General features: G+C 41.0%; 1 long non-coding RNA gene across 1 annotated transcript in view; it reads left to right on the top strand.

The window, feature by feature from the left end:
• LOC116892718 overlaps nt 1-18,600 on the top strand; it is a 196,999-nt gene that overhangs the window by 1,439 nt on the left and 176,960 nt on the right. The window contains exon 2 of the long non-coding RNA XR_004386966.1: nt 6,252-6,390. This is a non-coding gene — a long non-coding RNA (uncharacterized LOC116892718). The remainder of the gene's footprint in view (nt 1-6,251; nt 6,391-18,600) is intronic.

Here is an 18,600-nt window from a genome sequence, read left to right as displayed (position 1 = left end):
GTGAAAACCACACTATGCTTAGGTCTTTGAATCTGACTATTCATTCTGCTCCCCGGGAGAGCTGTTAAACAATACCCATGCTTAGGACCCCCACAGAGATTGATTTTTGGAGCCCCCAGGGAATCCTAATATCTTACACTAAAGTCTTTTGGGGGTGTTAATTTAGCATTCTCAAAGGACTGGACCCCCCTCTATCTGCAAATCCAGTTTATCCTTGGGTCCTGGATCATCAGCTCCCTGGGAAGTCTGTAGGCTGTAAGAGTTCCCGCAGAGACATGATCTCCCCTTTGCCTCAGTATTCCACACTCACTATCTCTCCAAACTGTACACAGTCTCTTTTCACCCACTCAATGGCTTCACTACATGTCTTTGGCTCATATATGTGTCAGGAAGGCTTCTCTTCCATTCCCCTGAAATTGCCTGACATTTTTACCAACTCTTCGTGCTTAATCTGGCAATGAGATTGAACATCTGGAATGGACCAGTAACAACAACCTCTCTATTGTCTCTGGTCTGGGGTCACACGGCATGGTCCTGTACATCGTGGCCTCTTCTCCTATCTTAGCTCACCTTTCCTTGACTCACCGTCCAAACAGCTGGATGATCTCATGGAAGAATGTGACCACCTTCCTTACACAACTTCTCCCCAGGTAGCCACCTTTTTCCTAACCTAGTCACAAGGTTTAAATGCCTAGTCACACACCAGTAAATCCTAAATTCCAATCCTGTGCTACAGAACGCTCCATACAATCCTAATCTAATGCCGTCAACAATCCTCACGAAAGCAGATGCACCCTTCATGTATTTAACAGGCAACTCAAAAACACTTAAAGCAGCATGTTACAGGACTGGGGTGGCTGTCGTTCGTATGGTACAGTGCTTGCCTAGCATGCTGGAGACACTGGGTTCAATCCCGAGTACCAAACACCTTTTTTCTCCCCCCTTTTTATCCTCATGTGTAAAACAGCATCAGTTGTTATAGGTAAAATATATATATATATAACATTTTTTTTTTATTTTTTATACCTCAGGATATCCCACTCACCATATCCAAAACACACACAACTTGGTCCTGGAGATTTTTACCCAGTTTTCCTGCTAAAGTTTCTTCTATTCTAGACCCTTCCTTCTGATACTATCCACACTACACTGAACTGGTTTTTGAAGGCACATGGAGATCTTTCAAAGCCAAAGAAAAAGCCTTTTCCCCCTCTCGTCTGAGTTACCTTCTGACCCCATACACTGCCACCAAGATGCAAAGGGCCGTGGCGCCTTTAGGTCTTGAAACAGCATCAGACATTGGTACTATAAAATCCAACCATCTTTTCCTTAGGAGTTCTAGCTTATTACGCCTGAAGAAAATGGTCCTTAAGAAAGTTAATGGAGATTCTAACATTCTGATAAATATTAGGTTTTAGGATTTAAAAAAAAATTGTATTATTGTATTTCTAATGGTAGAGATCACACACACACACACACACACACACACACACACACACACACACTCTTAATGTTTCTGTATCAAGGTATCTTCCTGTACTTTCTGGTCTGCTCCACTGGCCTGTTTGCCCACCTTTGTGTATTAACACGCCATGATCGTTAATATTGCTTTATGATGCCTGACTTTTGAAGAGCTGCTCCTTTCTTTGGTTTTATGAAGGCTCCCCAATGTTCCTCACCTTGTTTCTTCCAAATGAATTTTCAAATGGGTTTGTCAAGTTTGATGAAATATCCTCCCGAGATTTGTGTTCCTGTTTTATTAAGGCTGGATAGTGATTTAGATAAGGCAGCATATGTCATGTTATCAAACACCTTCATCTCTGACCACGGTCTATGCCGCCTTCTCTTCATATCCTACAGATATGAACAAGATAATATGATTTTTTTTCTATAAAGGTCCTACTTGCCTTTAGGAAATGTTTTTCCTATACATTGTTGTCAGTCATTTCTATTGGGTTATTTTGGAGAAAAAAAATAGATTTATAGAAGTTGTCAAGATAATACAAAGATCCCTATTGCAATTTTGCCTGGATGAGAACATCTCAACAGAGCCTTGGCACAGGACACCGTAAAAAAGAAGTCAATACTAGCACAGAACTCTGAGACTACAGATTGTGCTTGGATTTTACCCACCTCTCTATTAATGTCTAGATCACAAACAGGACCCCAACATCACACACACACACACACACACACACACACACACACACACACACACACACACAACCAAACCATAGGATCCCCAGCAACACACACACAAAACACAATTCATTTGCTACAGTGCTCACCGAGTATACGTGAGACACTGGTTCAAACTCCAGTACCAAACGCCATTATTTTCTTTTTCCTCATGTTCAAAACCAGCATTAGTTGTTATAGGCAAAACACAGGACCCCAACCCCAGACACACACACACACCAAAGAATTCCCATTAACATACACAAAACACAGGATGCCCAGGACCACACACACACACACACACACACACACACACACACACACACACACACAGGATTCCCATTAACACACACAAAACACAGGATGCCTAGGAACACACACACACATACACACACACACACACACACACACACACACACAAAACATAACCCCCAGCACCACCACCAAATAACACCCCCCACACACACACACAAACCCACAGGACCCCACCCAACACCACATACACACACATACACACACACCCCACAGGGTTCCCAGTAACACACAAAACACAGGATACCCAGTACCACACACACACACACACACACACATACACACACACACACACACACACACACAAATAGGACCCCCAGCAGTACCACCAAAGAACACCCCCCATGCACACCCCACAGGAACACACACACACACACACACACACACACACACACACACACACACATTCAGGCCCTCAGAGTTTCTTAGCATTCCTTATTTTGATAACCTTGGCTCTTTCGGTGTGTATAAAGGAAGAGGTTGCGTAGACAATTTCTCAGTTTGGGTTTCTATGATGTTTTTCTCATGATCTGACCTGGGTTATACATTTTTTGAAGGGAATATTAGCCATTGCTGTCTGCGTGTTGATGTTTGAGCCGGTGAACTGACTGGCAGTTTTTGTTAACTGATTATCTTTCTATCGACTTCCCTGGGATTTTTAAATTGTTAACATCTTCACTAATTATTGTTTCTTGTCGTGTTCTAATCTTTTATTAACAATTGTATTTCTGTGGTGAGACAAAATAAATCTGATCCTAGACCTGAGAGAAAGGACGGTCATATTTGCCATCGAGTACAAATGTCCACCGTGGACATTTTGGCAGGGCCTCTTTATGGGAGGTTATAAAATTCCTAGCTTCAAAAAAGTGTTACCATTCATGAATTTAATTTTATGGCTTCTCTGTATTTGTTGAGATTCAATGATTTCCTATCTACTGAGGCTGTGAATCACAGCAGTTTCTGAGATTAAAATGTGTTTACATTCCTAAGCCCTACTTAACCGCGCTTATGATGTTCTGGTTTATATACACGTGCAGCTGGATACCATTTTTGTGTCTCAGTTCACACTTTTATTATTATTATATTGTCCTTGTCTGGCTTGGGTATCAAAGTTATACAAGCCTTATAAAATACTTTACAGTTTATAATCTTTTCTTTCCAATGGGAATTATGTTTTTTATTGATATAGTTCTTGGGTTTTTTGCTGGTTTGGGTTTTTTTTTTCCCCCAACTTTGCCAAAGGCTTCATGTCTTTGTTTTTTTGTAAAAGTGGCTTTTGATTCTACCGACCACATTCTTTCTTCTTTTGTCATTTAATTTGCTCTTGATTTCTTTCCTAGTTATTTGAGCTCCTTTTCCTAGCTTCTTGAGTTGCATATTTATCTCATTTATTTTTATTTTCTCTTAATTTTTAACATATGCATCCAAGGCTATAAATTCTCCTCCAAGTGCCACTTGAACCAGATCCCACATACCTCGTCGTGGTTCAGATCTGCACTTTGTTTCCATTAGTGGCATAAAGGAATGCGTTTACGATTTTGAATTCTACGTTAAAGAAAAAAAAAGAAAGAAAGAAAGAAAAGAACTGTCTTTTGAATGTAGATTTTGAAAAATCCACTGCATTGCAGTCGCATACAACTAGTCTGTATGACTTGCCATTTCTGTAATGTGTCCTTTCTCTTACGGTTTGATTGATTTTTGAATTGTTCAAGATGTTAGATAAGAAACAGTATTCTCTAATTGCTAGGAATTAATTTCCATTTATATTCATAAGATCAAGCTTGCTAATTATGTTTATATTTCCACTGTTCTAATTTTTTTGCCCGCTTCATCCATTCCCTCTAAATAGTTCCAATTAGTGCAAACTAATGCGCTTGTGCTTTTTAATCCATTGCTTCTTGGAGGCTTTGCTTTAAGTATTTCAGAGTCACATTGTTAGGTGTGAACAAGCCCAGAGTCCTTCTGTTAAATGACGCACATGTAATTACTGATGTATTTATTTAATATGCCTCTTCTTTTTCATTTTCTCCTTTCCAGCTCTCTCTTGGGTTGGCTGAGTTTGCCTTATTGTTTTCTATTTCCTTCTGTTTGTGTGATCTATTCTTCCGTTCGGTTTCTGTTAATTCTTTACATTCTTAATTTATATATAAAAAAAAGAAAAGACATTAAAAATACAACTGTATGAAAGCGAAGATTCTGGCACACCTTAACAATGTGGTGTTGAGTTTCACATCTCTGCCATCTTTTGGTTACCTTTTATGCTTGTTTTTCCAGTTGGCTTTTTGTTTTTGTTTTTATTTTTGAGACAAGGTCTCACTGTGTAGCCCTGATTGTCTTACAACTCATTATCTAGACCAGGCTAACCTTAAAGCCACAGACTTCCGTCTGCGCCTCTCTGCCTCCTGAGCACTGGGATTAAAAGCATGCACCACGGCATCCAGCTAGCTATACCCTTTAACCTCCAACCACCCCAAAATCCATAGTAGAAAATATTAATCATATGGTCTGATGGATTGCCAAAGCTTTCATTCTTAAGTCCCCCCTCCTTTCTTCCAGCCCCCTGCCCCCATTTCAATAGCTTTAAAGGATATTTTTTAGTATCAGCAGAGCCAGGTAAGGGGTTTAAAGATGCTACTTATAAGTTTTCTCTTTGTCCTGACAATATTATTCCTTTGCCATTTAACATTGCAGATGAGACCTCCCTGTCGGGGACAGTGTCTCTTTCTAAGGCTGATGGGTTTTCACCACAGCCTTTCATATAGAAATGTGAGTGGGATATCAGTGACCAGTTGGGATGTAATAACTCTCTTCTGTTCGGCAGAATTCTTAGCCGGTATGTCCAGCCCTCTACTCTCACCTCGTTTCTATTTTCCTCCACCCCTTAGAGCTTAATAGTTTCTCCTTTTGTTTATGAAAATGATTTGTTGCTTTTTACAGTTCTACCTTTTAGCTTTCTTTCTAATGCATACGGTGCATACGGGTGTTTTGCCTACCCGTACGTATTGGCTTCATGTGCGTGCAGTACCTGAGAGAGCCCAGAACAGGGTGTTTTATTCCTCCTGAAATGGAGGTGGTTGTAAGCCTCCTTGTAGGTACTGGGATCTGAACCTATGCCCTCTGCAAAAGCAACAAATACCATTAACTTCTGGGCCATTTCTCTAGCCTCCACTTTTAAGATTCTTGAAAAGATACGGTAATCGCAAAATGGATACTGTAAAATATATAAGATAGATATATAAAACATTCCGATTAGAAACTTTAAAACTGAAAAAAATATATTCATTGTCATCAAATATCTCTACCACTAACATATCTTAAATACTATTGTAAAATTACCTCTATCATTCCAGATTTATACTAAAATAGGCTCAGAATATTAACCCACAGATTCATGGGACCACATCAATCAAAGGCATTTCTGTCTAGGATGGGGAAATGCCTCAGGCAGCAGAGCGCTTGCCCTGTAAGTGTGAAGACCTGAGTTCGAAGCCCTTCACCAATGTACTCAGAGACATGGTCACAGGACACATTTGTAATCCTAGTGCTGGAGAGACAGAGACAGAGCCTGGGGGTTACTGGCCAGCAAGTCTAGCCTAATTGGTGAGCTTCGAGTTCAATGAGAGACCTTGTCTCAAAATATAAAATGGAAAGAGATTGAGGAAGACAAGGGACAATGACCCCTAGTATTCGCTGCTACACACGTACACATGAACATGCACACAGTATTGTCTTTGTTGCTTATAACAGTTGTTGCTTCCAAGTGTACAGTGCCATTTTCCTGAGGCTATATGACCTGTGACACCATAACAGGCTGAAGGCTCAAGCAGATGAGAATTCCAACTGCTCCCTATCAAGTCTGACACCGATGACATTTGCAGAGATGTAAAACGATGCTACCAGGTAATCTTTTGTCTCAAGAAGTCATTTTCTTTTCACTTAAAGTGTTATCTTAGCTTGTGACAGCTTTATTTCTATTATTTTAAACTAGCAATTGCACATTTAAAATGGTGTGATGTCTTGCCTTTTAAGGTAGGTAAGAGTCAACGGTTCACAGTCGCTTGTACTTAAGCCATGCAATGGTTTGCTTCAGTATACACTCATCAACTTCCATCTTGCTTTCTATAATGGGTGTATTTATTGACATCTCTCTAACAAGACTTCTCTCCACACCCATGTCCATTTATTGGTTTTATACCAGTCACTCTAGTATGAGGTATGAGGTGACATCTCATCCTGGTTTTAGTTTGCCCTTCTACCGTGATTACTAAGGCCGAGCGTGCTTTCATGTACCTGATGGCATCCTCTGATAAATGTCCGTTGGAGTCCTTTGTCGTAATTGTCATTTTAAAATTCCTTGGGTGGGGAAGAAGGATGGAATATTACTCAGCTGTGAAGAAACAGGAGTCACAAGTCTTGCAGAAAAATGGGTGGAATTGGAAAATATAAAAGAAGTAACCCAAACTCAGGAAAAACAAAACACAGCATCTTGCTCTCCATATGTTGATCTCAGCCTATGATGTATACATGTGTATGTATATATGTATGTGTCATATATACATATGTTATATAAGTGAATACAGTGTAACATTTAAAAAGGAGACGAAGTAAGGGCTATAGTAGGTAATAAGGAGGGGCAGAAGGCAGGTAAAGGACACATGATTTATAAAGAGGCTATAAAGATAACTGCTTTTCTAGTTTCTAATCTGTTGTAGTTTTGTGTGTGTGTGTGTGTGTGTGTGTGTGTGTGTGTGTGTGTGTGTGTGTGTGTGTGTGTGGTAGGTAAGGACATAAATGAGTAAGCGACGGTGACAGCATAAAACCAAAGCAAAGTTTCAGGACTTCGTCTCGACCTTTGTAACTGTACAGAAGTTCACTGGGATGGATGACGTTTGGGACTTGGGTCATGTCTGAGTGTCTTCCTTAAACAAGCCTCGTGATGTCTTTGTCAGACAGCTAATTAGAAGAAAGATTTTATTATTAAAAAACATTCTTATTGTTGCTACTGAGTTCCTTATATATTTAGGTACTAATTCCTTACTAGGTGTATGGCTTACGTGCATTTTCTCTCGTTGTAGACATGGTCTGTGCACTGTGCATCTCCTCTAGCATGTGGAAGTTTCAAGCTGCTTTCCTGTAATCCCATTTATTTATTTCTTACTTATTTAATTGTGAATTGGGTATCAAGCACTTTTTTAATGTCTAAAAGACAAGTAGTCTTATTTTGAATTTAAGTCTTTAGCCCATTTTTAGCTAATTTTTGCCTGCAGTATATTTGTAAAAGAAAAAAAAAAGAAAAAGTATTAGGATTTCAATTTCTACATTGAGTCTATAGACCACATTGAATACTGCTGATATTTAAATGATGATTTTCCAGTCTATGGACACAAGAGAATTTCCATTTGTTTGTATATTCTCAAATTTCTTTAATCAGTAATTTCCAGTGTTTGTTACATTCATCTTTTACCTGCTTTAATTTATTCTGAAATACTCTTAAAAGATAGCATTGTAAATGGAACTATTTTCTTTGTTTTTTTAAGCATGTGAACATGAGTATGAGTGTGTGTGTATGTGTGTGTGTGTGTATGTGTGTGTGTGTGTGTATGTGTATCCAAGTCTTAGTGTGTAAAGGTCAGAGGACAACTTTCAGGAGTTGGTTCTCTTCTTTGACCATGTGGGTCCATGGTGTTGAACTAAGATTGTAGTCAGGCTTGGTCACAACCACCTTGACCCACTGAGCCATCTTGGTCACAACCAACAACCTTGACCCACTGAGCCATCTTGTAGGCCCTCTTGATTTTTTTCCCAGAAACTCCACTCTTGATGTAAAAGGTACTGACTTCTCTATGTTGATTTTGTGCCCTGCAACTTTACCTTTACTAAACCAATCTATTAATTCTGCCAAGACTTTCTGTATAAAAGAATGTGTCAGCTACAGATAGATCATCTTAATTCTTTATCTTTTATTGCCTTTTGTTTTTCCTGATGCGTTGTTCTGGGTAGGAATTCCAGAAGCCTGTTGACAAGAAGTGGTTATAGAATCCATTTCTGTCTTATCAGGTGTGGTGGCAAGTCAAGCATTTAATCTCAGCACATGCGTGAGGCAGAGGCAGGAGGATCTCTGTGAGTTTCAGGGTCATCCTGATTTACACTGGGAGCTCCAGGACAGCCAAAGCTACATAGAAACATTTTGTCTTCCACCCCACCCCAAAAGTGTTTCTTGTCTTTATTCTTAGAGGAAAAACTCTCATTGTTTTGTTTTACCATCATTATGTTACTGTAAGTTTGCTAAATATGGCCTTTGTGATGCTGTGGTATGCTCCTCCCATACTTAAATCATTGGCTTTTTATTCTGAAAGGATGTCGAACTTGGCTAAATCTTCCTTCTCCATCTATAGATGTTCAGGTTGACCATCTTCCATTGAAGTATTTGTCACAGTGATTGGCTTGTGGTTGTTAAACCATCCTTCCCTCATGACCATACACCACTTCCCCCACCCCCACCCCAAGAGCTAAATTTGATTTCCTCATGTTTTGCAGAAGAGTTTTGTACCTGTGTTCATCAGGAATAGTGACTTGTGTTTTCTGTTAGTGTCCTGGCCTAGCTTTGGTGTTAGTGTAATGCTGCCCTTGGGAAATGGGTATAAGAATGTTCCTTTCTCTGCGGAACCTTCAAATGGGATGTGTTAACATTGCTTTGTCTTTGAATAGTTGGCTGAATTTACAACTAAGGTCTTCACATCCTGGGCTTCTCTCTTGGGGGGTTTTGAATCATAGATTCAATCTCTTTCCTAATGATCTTCTTGCTTAGATTTTCTAAGATTCAGTCTTATTTTAAGGAGTGCACATGCACATGTGCATGAGGGAGCTTGCACGGCATGTGTGAACTTGAGTGTGAGGTTCGAAGAGGCCAGGAAAAGGGGATAGATCCCTGCAGCTGGAGTTACAGACAGTAGTGACCTGCCCCACATGACTGCTTGGGTCCTGTGCAGCAAGTGGTCTTAACCACTGAGCCATCGCTCCAGCCCCAATGTTTTTACTTACTTCTAAATAAAACCACAGGTGCCCTCTATTTATGATGGCCCTGTGTACAAATAAATTCTTTCACTGTAAAGGGAAAATATAAAAAATAACTCTAGGGGCTGAAAGATGGCTTAGCAGTCGAGAGCACTTGTTTTCTTGCAGATGACTGAGATTCAAGTCCCAGCACCTACATGGTGCTCACACATCCCCTTCTGGTTTCAAGGGATCTAATGACCTCTTCTGGACTCTTTGGATACCGGGCAAAGACATGGTACACATAGATGCAGGCAGAACACTCGTACATATTAAATAAATTAAATTTAAAATAATTCGACCTACCAAACATAGGTTAACACTACAGAACACTGTGAGAGATCTGTCTTTGGCCGGTGATGTGGCTTAGTTGGTACAGTAATTGTCCAGCCTTCACAAAGCCCTGGGTCTCACCTCTAGCACTACACAAAGCTACATGAGATAATGCAGGCTCATAATCACAGCAACTGGGAGGTAGAGACAGAAGTTCACGGTCATCCTTAGCTACATAGTGAGCTTGAGTCCAGCTTGGGCTACATGAGACCCTGTCCCAACGGGGAAAAATAAATTAAAAGTTTAAAAAGGCATCTGTTGGTTAGCCTCATGATCTTGTAGCTCATTGGGAGTGATGGCTTCCTGCCCAGATTCCCTAGAGAGCATCATAATACATATTGCTACCCCGAGGGAAAAAAAATAAAAATTCAAAATACAATTTCCAATGAATGCAAATTGCACTATCTGGGTCCTAGAGTCAGAAATAAAATGTAAGCCACGCTATCGTAAGAAAGCATTGATATCAATAGGCAGAGTCCATGTAAGCAAAAGTGGGTTTAACTGTCCTTCAATTACTAGTTGGGCACCAACTACTGATAAGGGCGAATGCCAGGCTGTGTGCATGACTCCTCGTGCATGAAATTAAAGTGGCCCCATGTGAATTCATTTATTCAGTTAAGTATGCCTTTAGAGATTTTAGTATGTAGCTTGGAAGACACGACCAGCAGGTAAGCTGACAGATGAACTTGTAAAGATTATGCTAAATGTTTAGGAGGGGACTCCGATAGGGGAGGATTGCTTCAATGCTGGACACAGAGTGATCAGAAAAGGCTCCTTTGAGAAAGAGAAGACAACGCTAAGACTAAATTTTAAGAAGGGCCAGGTGTGGGAACATTCCACATGGATACAATTGCACTGTACAAAACCATAAATGCTAGAAAAATAAATGAAAGAAAGAAGGAAGGAAAGGAAAGCAGGCGGGGAGACAAACCACTAGAATGTCTGAAGGACAGCGTGGGGCGTAAAGGGGGATGGATGAGATCGCATGGGTGTGGAAGAGCGAATAACTCCTCAGGAGTCAAGGCCAACATAAAGACTTCCCATTTAATTACAAACACAAAGAGCTGGGGAAGTGGCTCAGTGGTTCAAGCACTTGCTAGCTATGTAAGCAGGAAAACCAGAAATTGGATCCGCAGAACTAGCATAAAGGCTGGATGAGCATGGCTGTAAGTCTTGCCTGGGAAAGCCGAGACAAGTGTTCCTCAAAGCCAATTGTCTGGCATCACTAGCCTTATCAGAGAACTCTGGGTTTGCTTGAGAGGCCCAAGCTTAATGAATAACATGGCAGAGTGATGGAGGATAACTGTGAATATCAGTCTTGGGCACGCACACACACACACACACACACACACACACACACTCACACACATGTATGATGCACCCTCCACATATCCTCACAAATACAAATATGTACACACACACACACACACACACTCACATACATGTATGATGCACCCTCCACATATCCTCACAAATACAAATATGTACACACACACACACACACTCACATACATGTATGATGCACCCTCCACATATCCTCACAAATACAAATACACACACACACACACACACACACACACACACACACACACACACACACACACACACACTTGGGAAATTAAAATGTAGAGAGCAAAAAAGAGCAAAAAGCTATTAAAAATGTAATCCTAAATACGGTAAGGAGGTCTAAATAGTTTTAAATAAGGCCTGACACCATGCATCGTAAGATGATTGTGGCTGTTCTGCGGAGAGCTAGGAGACCAGAAATAGGAAGGGCAGGGAGCAGGGAGGGCCTGTCATGAGGCAGTTGCCTGGATAAAGAACAGCAGAGCTCCGAGCATAGACATGGCAGAGACAGGGAGAAGCGAATGATTTCAAGGCTTTCTTTGAAGGCTACATAAATAAATCTTGCTAATGATTTGTATATGTGTGGCAAGGAGAAAAGGCATCAGACAGTGCCCCTGCAATCGTGTTTGAGGAGACTGGGTTGACAGGAGTTTTATTTAGTAGATATCTGAGATGCAAGACACAGGCAAGGCCTGAGAGTAAGCAGTCTCTGGGATATGTAACAGCCGAGTTGCTTACTCTAAAGTAAGTGGAGACGTTAAGTGGGGACTCTGGAGGTCTCCGCCAGAGCTCTGGAAGTCCTCAGGACTAGCTGGCTCATTGCTTGAATAGTCAGATTACAATAAACACTAATTTACAAAATAAATAAACACGTTCCAGGGACTGTGTTGGTGTGTGTGTGTGTGTGTGTGTGTGTGTGTACGTGCATGCATGTGTGTTTGATTTGTAAATTCATATGCTAATCTGCATTACACTCCTCAGTAATGAAAATACAACCAAGCTTTCTTAAAGGAAATTTTAAATTTTTTTTTTCACCTGTTCAAGGAGTTACACAATCTAAAGCTAAAACATTTACATGAAAGGCAACAGACCTGCTGCTAGATCCGAACATTCAACGAACAGCCAGTTGGGCCTAGCAAGATGACTATGGAGGGAAAGGCACTTGTGGCCATGCCTGACAACCTCAGCTCCATCCACTGACCCACGTGCTAGAGAGAGAGAACGAACTCCTGCAAGTTGCTCTCTGGCTTTCACATGTGTGCACACATGCATACTTTCATGCATGTAATATGCACACACACACACACACACACACACACACACACATACACAAACACAGAGAAGTATCATGAGATACCAGCTAAAGAACTATTAACAGAGTAGAATCAGACCCCTTTCAGCTATTTATAAACTAGAGACTGGAGAGCCATCAAAGACTCCCCACTAGGTGTGACCAGAACTCCAATCCCACTCATGTCTTGGAAACTTCCAGAATTTCCATCTATACTCACAGGTCAGTGCTTTAGCACATGGTCAAAACTAGGAGTATGGCTTCCTCAGCCACAATTTTATGTCACTGAGGCAAAAGAGAAAATGTGTTCCTATTTGGCAGTACCACAGGACAAAGCTAAAGAGAATGGGGGAAAGACAGCAGGAAGACAAAAATTGAACATGAACTGTCAAAATGGCTCAGTAGGAGTTCCATCTCCAGGATCTACATGGCAAAAGGAGAGAACCAACTCTCATACATGATCCTCTGACCTCTACATGTGCGCCCCTCCCTCAGTGAATAGATAAATGCAAAATCTTTAAGTAAAACTTGAATCAGAAAGTATAAATATAGATTTGAAAATTTTGACTAAGGAGAATCTACCACAGTAAAGGGACTGACTGTGATTGAGGAAGATGCCCAATGTCACCATTGGGCCTTCACATGCTTGAACACTCACACACAAACATATACACACATACATATATACATACACACACACAAGATAACCTAGCACTCTATAGAATACATGAGATAAAAACTTTAGTGTTGGGGTTGGGGATTTAGCTCAGTGGTAGAGCGCTTGCCTAGGAAGCGCAAGGCCCTGGGTTCGGTCCCCAGCTCCGAAAAAAAGAACCAAAAAACAAAACAAAACAAAACAAAAAACTTAAGTGTTAGAGATGCATCAAGCAACATAATGTATTTTGCTGTTAATTCTCACAATATTTGAGTCAGATATCCCCACTAATATATTTTTTTATTTTAAATTGTGTGTGTGTGTGTGTGTGTGTGTGTGTGTGTGTGTGTGTGTGTGTGATATGTGCAGAGGCTAGAAGTGTGGATTGGATGGATTGGATCCCCTATATCTGGAGTTACAGGTGGTTGTGAGCTGCCCAATATGGATGCTGGCAACAAAATTCAGGTCCTCTACAAGAACAGCAAGTGTTCTTAATTTCTGAGCCACCTCTCCAGTACCCTCATCTATATTTCAATATAAGGACATGGAAGCTTGCTCAAAGCTGAGTAACTAGTCACTCGAGAGGTAAGACTCTTCAACCCTGATGATACATAATCCTATGCCACTAAGCTGGAAAACCATGAAGAACTGCACTCATTTTTAGGAGACCACAAATTGAAATCTCAGTTTGATTGACAGTTTCCTTCAAGTACCCAAGGAACTATCAATCTACACAAACGTCTCAGGTGTCTTTAAAAAAGACAGAAGGCATGGTGCATTTGCTACTTTTCCCGTTGCTGAGATAAAAGTCCATGATAACATCAACTTAAGAGAGAGTTGGTTTTTTTGTTTTTGTTTTTGTTTTTGTTTGTTTGTTTTTTTGTTGTTGTTTTGTAACTGAGGACCGAACCCAGGGCCTTGTGCTTGCTAGGCAAGCGCTCTACCACTGAGCTAAATCCCCAACCCCCAAGAGAGAGTTTATTTTAGCTCACAGTTCCAAGGTAGGGTCCTTCATGACAGAGAAGCTGGAATTTGCAGGAGCTCAGTGCTTCAGGAGGAGTGGAAGGAACGGGAGGCAGCTGGCCACATTCCATCACTGTATCTGTAGTTAAGGAGCGAGAGATTAGGAGAGATGGCTCAGCAGTTAAGGCTGTTCTTCCAGAGGACAGAGGTGAAGTGCCCAGCACCCATATGGTGGATCACAACAGTTCCAGTAATCCAATACTCTTTTCTATCTTCCTTAGACACCAGGCATACATGCGGTGCACAGACAGCCATATATGCAGGCAAAACACCCATATACATAATAAAATAAAATAAAATAAATAAAATGAAGTCCTGGTACACACTATAGCAAGAAGTTGGGAAACAATTTTCTAAGTAAAAGAAGCCAGTCATAAAATCCCATCTATCAGATGATTTCCTTACGCAAATGTCAGGAGTAGGAGAATTTTTAAAGTAAATGTAATGGTGGCCTAAGGCTAGGGAAAACAGGGATCATGGGTCAGAGTTTCTTTAGATTGATTACAGTAATAGCTGGGTGACTCTTGGCGGATACTTGGTGCTACCAAATCGTACAGTTGCAATGGTGAATTTTAGGTCTGTGAATCATGGCTTGATAAAGCTGATATTAAAAATGTGTGTATGGCTACATTCATCCACCCAGCAGCCTTATTGAAACGGAAACCGGTAGGCTTGTTTTAAAGATAAGAAGTCTGCAACTCATGGAGGATATTACTTACTCAAGTTCAGAACCTAATAAGTTGAGAAAGACAAGATTCAAATCTAGATCAGTCTTTATTGCTTACTGTGCTCTGCAAACATTCCCACACCCTGAGCATCAGAAATGCCTACCCTTGAGAAAGCATGACTAACAGACGCATGGAGGCCATCTTCAGGGGCCAATTAATTCTTATACTACAATTAGGCATATCTTTAAAAAAGAAGAAGAAAGTGAAAAAGACTATGTGTGTGTGTGTGTGTGTGTGTGTGTGTGAAAGAGAGAGAGAGGCAGAGAGACAGAGACAGACAGATATATATATATATATAATTTTTAGAGAGAGAGAGAGAGAGAGAGAGAGAGAGAGAGAGATTGAGATTGTTCTGGGGCTGGAATTACAGGCAGGTGTGAGCTGCTGCTTGGGTACTGAACGCAGGTAACCAAAGTCTGGTTCCCTGCAAGAGTAACAAACAGTCCTAACCACTGAGCCATCTTTCTGGCCCCACAGGTAGACACTTCAGACCTACAGTAAGAGGAGAACACTGTTCATTTAAGAACCCAGCAAATGGCTTTTAATCTTAAATGGGTCTTCCTGAGTAAATGCCCTGGAGAATAGTAAATATAATAACTATCACTTATTAAAATTTTATAATGTATAAGCCCCCCCAAGACTCTTTACACACGGTATATTTAATTATTGCAAAAACTCTATGACGTAACTGTTCTTTCTATCCAGCTTTTATAGAAGAGAGGTGAGCCTTGAAAGGTTACTGTCTTTTACTCTTTTTTTTTTTTAAATCCCCCTCCAGGTTACAAGTTAGTGTGGATGGCAGGTCTCGGAATGAATTCCAAATCTGCCAGATGCCTGAACTCTTCAATAACCACTGGGTACATTTCTAGGCTATTAAATTTGAAAGCCATAATGAAATGTATCATTCTGGAAAGGTAGATTCTGAGAACTTGGCAATGTCAAAGGAATGCCTTCATCAAAATGGGCTCCAAGCCCTTGTCAGTTTATAGACAACTTCCTCCGCCTCCCGAGGAATAATTCACATGCATTATACATCCTAAAAGCAGCAAAAGGAGAGGGAGGTCTTTACAACATGGCACGGGTACTTGAAAGCCCGAACGTACCTTATTTTGAAGTAAAAAAGCCAATAACTGATAAACGGCAGGCATGCTTCTAAGTACTTGATAGCTGTGCGCCTACCAAACCCCCACAACACCAGTCTACAGTAGGTATCAGTAGTGAACCCCATTTTACAGAGGTGGACAAGGACGGAGAGGCTTGGGTAGTGGGTCCAAATTCACATGGCTCAATGGTTAAGTAATTGCCCACCATTAGAGTCCAGACTGTAAGGCTGTCGAGGTGGCTTTGTGATTAAGAGGGCTGGCTGCACTTCCAGAAAACCTGGGTTCAATTCCCAGCAACCACACATCAGCTCAAATCCACCTGGTGGCTTCGGGTTCCAGGAGTCTAACACCATCTCTTACCCTTTGCAGTCACCGGTACTTGGTGTACATGCATGCACATGCACACGTGTACACACACACACACACATACAGAGAGAGAGAGAGAGAGAGAGAATTTTAAAATAATTCTTAAGAAAGAAGGCACTGTATGTGCCACAAAGCCTGAAATTTTGCCATTCTGTTTTTTTTTTTTTTTTTTTTTTTTTTTTTTTTACAGAAAGAGCTGGCTGACCCCATTCTTAGGATTAAAATTTAAAACTCTAATTTAAATGTCAGGGGAGTTTTTTAATAAGCATCTCCCCACCCCACCCCTCAAAAGGGAGGAAAAGGCATGACTCGAAATGGTGACTTTAGCAGGAGCAGAAACTTCCTTCCAACTTTCAAGGAACAGATAATTCATCCGTCCCACAAAGCGTGCCAAGGCCTAGAAACCAGTGGAGTTCTTCCCAGTTCGTTTTAATTAACTGGTTCACAGCGGTTTACGATCCCCGAGTGATTTTAATTGGAAGGAACTCAGCATAATGAAAATAACAACAGCTGACGGTTGCGCAACGTCCTCTCCGCTGCCAGGTGCTGTGCTCCGTCAGACATTTCCAGCTAATCCCCCTGACAGCCAGGGGAAGGTAGCCTGCCATTGTTACCCACTTCTGTGGATGAGGCACAAGCCTCCAAAGGCTACGAAAAAGGGGAGAAGTTGGGACACTAACCCATGTGTCTACCTCCACCGACTATGTACCCTCTTAACGCTATAGCATTCGATTATAATCAAATAAATCTGCATGTTTCAAGCAAACGCCTCATTTCCAGAGTTGAACAGCCAGTATTGGAAAAAAGTATTAAGTACTAAAATTATGAAAATAATCTTGGAGGAGGGAGGATTAAATTTCCATCAACTGCAAGTGAGCAAATAATTTTGTGTTACAAATTGACCTGGATTGTTCAAAAAAAAAAATGGGCTTATTAACAAAATTCAATACCACCATTTCTTTTTCCTTCCCAAACACAGGATCCTAGCTGGGCCTGTAGATCTGTTGGTAAAATGTTTGCCTAGCATGTTCAAAGCCTCAGCACTACATAAAACCATAATAGTGCAGGCATGTGATTCCAGCACAGCAAACATGGAGAACGTTAAGTAAGGGTCACGCTTGCCTACCTAGGACAGCTCAGTGGGTAACAGAATTTGCTGCCAAGCCTAATAACCTGAGTTCCCCACATGGTGGAAGAAGAAAGCAGCACCTGAAAGTTGTCCCGCCTCTATTTACACATCCTGGTATGCATGTACCCACATACACGCACACACAAACGCTAACCAAAAAGGTAATACGTTTAAAGACTCCCTTCTAAGAATAGAGATAATGAGCTCATAAGTAAAACTATCCCACGGCTAGATTAATAATAATCACTCAAATGCTTGCTCCATTCCAAACTTTGTATATCTCAGTAGACTTCTATACAGTTAAAATCGCCCTTTTGAAGCCATGGAGCCTTGGTGAGGGCTTTACCTTTTGCTTTTGTTTGTTTGTTTTTGAGACAGGGTCTCTCTGTATAGCCCTGGCTGGCCTGGAAGTCTGTGTAGACCAAGCTGGTCTCAAACTAATAAGAGAGCTTTCTTTCTGCCTTTGCTCCCAAGTGCCGAGACTAAGAGCATTTTCCATCACATCCAGCCTTTTGGTTTTGTTTTTCATTTGTAAGTTCATGAAGAGGTAGGCAGGTGGATGGATACGTAGATAGAAGTAAAAAAATCCCCACAGGAAGCAGAGAGCAAATGTTTTCAGCCAGATGGCTGAATCTGTGCAATCACTTTCTCTTCAATAACTCATTTAATGCAGAAAGCCGTGTTCCCTGAGAACTAAGACACAGATTGCTTTACTAGCAAGGGAGAGAGCCTGGATCTAAAGCCAAGCCAGGTAGAGAATGGAGTGAGCATCCCCCAGAGTATTCTCGTCAGTAAATTAAAAATAACAACCATGTTCAATCGAGGGTAAAGAGAAACTGGCCCAAGAAGCCAAACTTAAGGATGGGGTGGGGGTGGCCAGACGTTTTTCCTTCCAGTCGCACTCAGTATTCTCCACAACTCACCTGAATCTCCAGCGGTGCAGTTCTGAACTTCTAAAACCATTTAAGAGGGATACCAAACTCTCGATTAACCTGTAACTTTGATAAACGTCAAGGGCTGATTAGTTAAAAGAAGGGATGACAAATAGGGAAGATTACATTTTTATGAGACGTTGGGAATGG

This window comes from Rattus rattus, chromosome 2 (assembly GCF_011064425.1).
Source record: "Rattus rattus isolate New Zealand chromosome 2, Rrattus_CSIRO_v1, whole genome shotgun sequence".
Lineage (NCBI taxonomy): Eukaryota > Metazoa > Chordata > Mammalia > Rodentia > Muridae > Rattus > Rattus rattus.
This window is presented reverse-complemented; position numbering and strand designations above follow the sequence as displayed.